This window comes from Rhinopithecus bieti, unplaced genomic scaffold (assembly GCF_001698545.2).
Source record: "Rhinopithecus bieti isolate Rb0 unplaced genomic scaffold, ASM169854v2 scaffold_33374, whole genome shotgun sequence".
Lineage (NCBI taxonomy): Eukaryota > Metazoa > Chordata > Mammalia > Primates > Cercopithecidae > Rhinopithecus > Rhinopithecus bieti.
In genome coordinates, this window is record NW_016814428.1 from 1,414,165 (window position 1) to 1,421,066 (window position 6,902).

The 6,902-nt window shown below is 45.6% G+C and overlaps 1 long non-coding RNA gene across 1 annotated transcript in view; it reads left to right on the plus strand.

The window, feature by feature from the left end:
• Positions 1 to 2,218: 2,218 nt before the first annotated feature.
• The window catches only part of LOC108514200 (uncharacterized), a 33,890-nt gene continuing 29,206 nt past the window's right edge, over positions 2,219 to 6,902 (plus strand). The window contains exon 1 of the long non-coding RNA XR_001881153.1: positions 2,219 to 2,442. This is a non-coding gene — a long non-coding RNA (uncharacterized LOC108514200). The remainder of the gene's footprint in view (positions 2,443 to 6,902) is intronic.

Genomic DNA, 6,902 nt, shown 5'->3' on the forward strand with positions numbered 1-6,902 from the left:
CCTAAATACATCGTACCCATTTACACAAAGCAGAGGGTTCCGCACACTGATTTTAGTATTCATGTTCTTGCAATTTCAGAATTCTGCATGAGCTGTATCCCTCTAAATTTGAGGAATTCAGAGAGGTCCTCATGCTCTCTGAGACTAAATAAATTACTTGACTCAACTGGGGCAATCATATTAATATGTCTTTTCTCACGCAACTGCACTCCAGGAAAAGCACTCTTTAAAAAGTGACAACAAACCTCCCTCTTTCGCCTGCACATCATACGAAGTATTTATGAATCTAAGAAGGGAAGACCAAGATCTTTCTCTAATTTTGCTTTTTAAAATCTTCTGTCCGATTGCTAGTTCGTCTGTCTTGACGTACGCCTTTTATTGTAGCGACACAGGCAAGTATGTCCAGTTTGTTAACAATACATTTTAATTGCTTGCCATAGAGTGGACGAACCAGATATGACACTCAAAGTTATACCCTGTATACTAAGCACCACAAGGGTACGACTCAACGTAATGCCAAAAAAGAAAAGGTTTCTGAGCAGAACACGTTTGCTGTCACTGAAAGTGACGAAAGAAAGCAACTCTGCACGGCGACTACACTCATTCTTTGGGCTCCCAAGGCTGAGAAACGGAGAACCAATTGTCCGGTTTGCTCTCTGTTGCTTCCTCCCACCCGGCCTTCCTCCGAGCGGCGAGGCGATCCTGCACAACAGTTTGTAAAGTGCTTAGGAGGCTTGTAGGATGAAAGACGCTATAAATACGCCCAATGTTACTAGTTTATGACCACTGAGCATTCCGTGGAACCACTGTCACTGCTTTGGGGGCAGGCTGGTGGCACAGCCCTGCCTGGGGAGGGGGGCAGAGTGAGAGGGCAGCCCCTTCATCACCCTACAAGCCAGACTGGGTGATTTTTGAAAGTGTAACGAAACCCCACGTGAAAAGTTCCACACACGCCCCACACAGGGAGGACTTCGCCGCTGCTAACAGCTCCGGAGCCTGGGCCTAAAACCCCGGCAACGTGGGGAGGCGTGGGGCGGCCGAGGGGCCCCGGCCGCAGCCGATGCCCGTCGAGCGGCTGAAGAAGCAACTCTCGGACGGGGGCGCGGCGCCAGGCCCGGACTCCCGGCGCGGGGAACGGCCCGGGAGGGCGGGCCGCGCCGGGCGCCGCCGCCGCCGGTTGCCGGGAAAGGCTCCGCGCCCGCGGCGACGAGCGTGGGGGAGGGGAGAAGGACCGGGGCTAACGCGGCCTGTTTGGGGGACTTCCAGCCGGGCCTCCTGCGTGCGGCTTTTCGGCCCGTGTCCCCCGGCCCGGGGTCCCTGGACGCCGAGGAGAGACTTCACCCGGAAAGGCCCGGGATCCGCATCTTGGGTGTCCCTTCCGGCTGCGCGTGCCTTTGCCAGCATTTCGACATGGTGCCGTTCCCCTTCCACGGCGGCCGGGTTCAGGGGTTCGCGCTCCGCGCTCCGCGAGCGGTTGTCAACATTTTAAGGCGGCAGCAGGCGAGGCGACGCTGGGGGCCGGGCGGCGGCGGGCAGGGCTGGGGGAGCTGGCACAGGCCCTGGCCAAGCGCGGGGGCGGCGGCGGCGGCTCGGGCTCCGGCTGCTCCGACGCGGCTAGGGGGCTGCGCTGGCGCGGTGGCTCCGCAGGGTCCCCCTCACGCCCGGCTCTGCTCCCTTTATCGCGCTCCTCCGCGATGGCGGCGGCGGCGGCGACGGACAAACATCTCACTGCGCAGGCCGAACGTCGTCCTCCTCCTCCTCCTTCTCCTCCTCCGCCTGAGCGAGACGAGATCCGGCCCAGAGGGTGGAGGGGGGAGGAGGGAGGGAGGAGAGCCGGAGAGTGAGAGATGCCGGGGGAGGGAGGTGGGAGGACGGGAGGGGGAGCCCGGCGGCCGCGGCGGGGACGCTCAGATCTCGCGAGAAGAGAGCGAGCGCGCTGCCCCTAGTGGGGCGGGGCGAAGCCCGGGAGCGGGAGGGCGCCACCGGAGGGGAGGAGGGGAACAGGGAATTGAGGGAAGTGGGAGGGACCGGCGGGGCGGGGAGCGGAAAGGGGGCGCGGCTGAGGGCGGGAGGATTAAGCTGCCTTTTTGAAAGAGGAGCGCCAGGTCCCGGATTCTGGGCGGCGGTGGTTGCTGATTGGTGGAACTCGAAGCGGCGGTTGGGCGGGTCCTGGTCACGTGGAGGGGGGAGTGGGCGGGGGAAGTTCGGAGAGCGGGAGCTGGATCGTAGTGGGCTGGGCCCCACTGAGCTGGAACGGCAGGACAGTCTTGGGGAGGAGCGAGGGGTGCTGGATGGATAACTACGTCCCGAACTGGTTCCTGTGTTTTTCTAGAGCATGTGGACTAGGGATGGGTACTTGAGCAGAAGCCAGCAACTTGAATGAACAGTTTGTGCAGGAGTTACCTGCAGTGTCGGAAATTACTGTCCTGTATGCTCAACAAGGTATTCGGACTGAGTGTGTACACCACAGCTCTCAGGACTGGAGGGTGGAAATTTAATCTACAGAGTTACCTTAAACTGCATAAACCTCAGGACCTCTGGATTCACTGTTATTTTCTGGTGGACCCACGGCTTATTCCATGTTAAAACCTGTTTTTCATTACCATCAGAATAAACTGACAGCTCCATTACTGAAATGCAGCATTTGGTAAATGATGTTAAGTGGAATGATAGATACCTAACTTTAACCTACCAGATAAATCATTTCTACCATTACCAAGAGTATTGTAGATTTTTAAAGGCAAAATTACCGTCTGATTCAGTTGCTGTATATTTGAAAAGGTTTTGGCTTTTGGTATTGGGGGAGAGGCGTTTGGTGGCTTTATAGTCAAAATGTCTAATTTGACTCATCGATTTCGCTGTCCATTTCTTATGAATTTTACTTCCTCATTTACCTACTTGCCCAATTGCTGTTATGTTTGGGTTTCTGACTCTGCAAGGGAATATGTGAGTTCCTACTAAAGTTTGTGTTCTTCCTATTTTAAAGAAGCATCTGTTTGGGGAATGGATATCTACATTTAGAAGCTGGTTTTAATACTTTTAAATAACAAACTTAATATAAAGTGAAATACTTATTTGTTGACTGTAAGGTTGAATTTGCCCTAAATTAACTTAATCCTGATGTCTAAGCTTTTGGGTGTTGCGCTTAAAGACCCTTCTTGGTTGAAACACCCCATTGCAAATACCATATTTTCTTGTTTTGTTTTTTTTTTGTGGGAGTTTTTTGGAATTGGCTAATTAAAGCAAGAGCTTAAGCAACAATGTTGCTTAAGACAGTATCTGTAAATACTGAAGCTAAAAATAGGTTATCAAGAATTGAGTTGATAAACTAAGATTGGGAGAGGCTCTGACTTCAGTATAAGATAATGTCAGTCTTGAAGAGGAGTTTATAATCTCTACGCTAATTGAACCTCCATTTCCATAACATTATAATATAATAACAAACAATGTTTTTCTCTTGGTTGTACTCTCATATGACCCAGTTTCTTTGTAATGTAAGAATATATGTTCAGAGTAGGGATCTCTGAGGAGTCAAAAAAAGAAACAAAAAAGTACATTTTAAAAAAGAATATATGTTCTTGGAGCCATTGTTTGAATCTCGATTCTGCCACTTTACTAGCTGTGTTGTGCATCGTTTGGGGCATGGAGTTGACAATCCCTAGAATTGCTCATCTGTAAAACGGAGATAATAACAATACTTCCTCCTTGGGCTACTGTGAAATTTAAATGGATGAATACGTTTTAAAAAGCTCTGAGAGCTAGGCATGGAGCAGCAACTTACCACCTGTTGGCTGTCATTAACATGGGCATTAAAGCCAAGGTTATACTACTTCCTTTATTCAATAGATAGATTTCTAAAACAACAACAAAACACTTGTATGCTTTTATAAAATGAGTCATATTTTGAAACTAAGCCAGTCCCCGACATTTGGATCTCTCAGACTAATAAAATATTTTCTGATAAGCAAGGGAGTCAATATAGGTTTGGCAACTTTATATTGGCAAGAGTATTAAAAAGGAACAACTAGCATAGATTATGCGCATCATTTATTAAAAGTATTTTAACCTCAGAAGTGGGGAAGATTCATTTTGAATAAAGGACAGTTCCTTGAATTGAACAGCCTCATGATGAACAATATGTCACACTAATTTTTCTTATTTCACTGTGAACCTAAGGAGACCTCATGGGCCAGCATTTAGAAACCCACTACATTAAAGTATATTTCTACTTAATTGTAAAGCATATAGTAAGTATAGTAACTCTAATGTATTTATTTTGTGAACCTAGATTTTCATATACTGGTGTTGCTTAACCAAAATTTAGCTGCATCTAAAGGAATCACTGTGAATTATATCTTCCCTTAGGCTTTTAACCACCAAGGATCAGAAAAATGCTTCAAAATGAATTTGTCATTAAGAAATCTGCTCATTTATTTGTTCAGTTATTCATTTATTCAATAATTATTATTGAATTATTGAATGGCTACTGTATGTCAGGAACTAGGGTGAATGAGACAGATGGGACCTGCCATCACATCCTTTTTCACATCTCACAGTTTGTAAACCACAGACCCATGTTGGATTTGGCCCCAACTTTGTATATACTTCAGTCCAGAAATCAGATATTTTCTTTCCTATGGAAGCAACATCCTCAAAATGTCTATGAAATACTTTCTGAAGCAGCAGTAGACTATTTTTCTGTGCCCAGTCATATTCCCTGACTTGCAAATAGCAAATAAACTTTCAGGATGTTGCTTTTCTGCAAACCGCCACCTGATCTAGCAGAGAAAGCAGCACTGGAATAGGAACTCACTAGATCTTGCATGCCTGGCGATTGATATTCCTACTCATGCTGACAGTGTCCTGACACAGGAAAACAAGAAAACAGTGGCCTCATTTCGATTTATTCTTTCCATTTATGCGTATGGAGCACGTGCATTCAGAGAGATCAGGCATTTGGGTGGGCCAGCCCCTTTTCTACATCCCAGTCTGTAAAAGAGCAGTATAAGATGTGAGGAGCTGGTAAAAGGAAGTAATAGCCTCTTATTGACCATCAGTTTCTAGGTATTCAGGATACCAAGTCACTTTAATCAGTGTTTCAGATCTGCTGATTTTATTGTACAGATATTGGTTATTAGAACGGCTCAAAGCCTACCATTTCCATTTGAAAGACCTGTTCAATGGTTTTGAGTAGACCAAGACTACGTTAAGAGAAAGAAAATGTTTTTCAAGTTGGAAGGCAAAGGTGTATAGATATTATCAGCTCCTGGAATGGAAGGGCTAGATCTTCTACTTTCTTGTCTCTACTAGGCAACTAATAAGTATTATAGGCCATTAGATGTGGAGTTGTATATATTTAGGGTAGTAGCATGTATATGTGCATTATAAGATGACATATTGTCAGTGAATACCCCATTGAGAACATAACCACAAATGCTTAAATATGTGAACATTGTAGTCCTTCTCCATGCACCTTTTCTACTGTGTCCTTAAAATTTTTCTTATGTCATTGACACAAGAAGCATATGAAACACATAAGCATATGAGACAAGTTACATCTTAAACTAAAAAATGTTAAATGTCTGATTATATCATAAAAATCCATCTCAGGTTTTCATCAAATGGTCATACAAAAGAAAATCATCGCCCTGGCAGCTCTGTAAACGTCCTGGTTGGCTTGGACAGTCTGTTTGTTCCACATGTATCCAATAAATTAACATTTTCTAAGTAAAAATATCTACACAACCAACCAACCCAATTTAACATAATATAGATTCTCAATTTAAAAATATAGGCATGGCATCTATGTAATCTTATTTCAAAGAAAAATAATTGCTTATTGATACCATTGTAACAGTAAGGGTATCAAGAAATCTCTAGGGGACAGTTATGCGTATGTATTGCTTCCATTCATGACAAGTAAAGTATATGCTGAAGTTTGTAACTCATCAGCTCTGTCTTGGTGAAGTAAGTTAATTTTGGAGTTGAGATAAAGCATCGTGCCAAAAGAGCTACAAAAGTAATGGTCTAAATTTTATGTTAGATTTAGTAATTGTATGAATTATAAATACTACAGTGGACAAACGTAATAGAATAGCATTATCTTTTTTTTTTTTGAAATGGAGTCTCGCTCTGTTGCCCAGGCTTGAGTGCAGTGGCAGGACCTCAGCTCACTGCAACCTCTGCCTGCTGGGTTCAAGCAATTCTCCTGCCTCAGCCTCCCGAGTATCTGGGACTACAGGTATGCGCCACCATGCCTGGCTAATTTTTTGTATTTTTAGTAGAGATGGGGTTTCACCATGCTGGCCAGGCTGGTCTCGAACTCCTGACCTCGTGATCCACCCACCTCGGCCTCCCAAAGTGTTGGGATTACAGATGTAAGCCACCGTGCCCAGCAGTGGCATTATCTTTAAACTTCTTTAATAAGCTATTTGTCTTCAGTTCCTAAAAAAACTATACTCTTAACTCATATCTAGAGCTGGTAGAAATCAGAATCTGAGAGAAGGAGCCCTCATAAAGAAAAGAACCTTTAAGAGACTAAAAGATATGAAAATTGTTGGGGCCAGGCCAGGCATGGTGGCTCACGCCTGTAATCCCAGTACTTTGGGAGGCCGAGGTCGGAGGATCACCTGAGGTCAGGAGTTCAAGACCAGCCTGGCCAAAGTGGTGAAACCCCGTCTCTACTAAAAATACAGAAAAAAATTAGCCGGGTGCAGTGGCGGGCACCTGTAATCCCAGCTACTCTGGAGGCTGAGGTGGGAGAATCACTTGAAACTTGGGAGGCGGAGGTCGCAGTGAGCCAAAATCGTGCCACTGCACTCCAACCTGAATGCCAAGAGCAAAACCCCGTCTCAAAAAAAAAAAGAAAAAAAAAAAAAAAAAAAAAAAAATTTTGGGGGCCC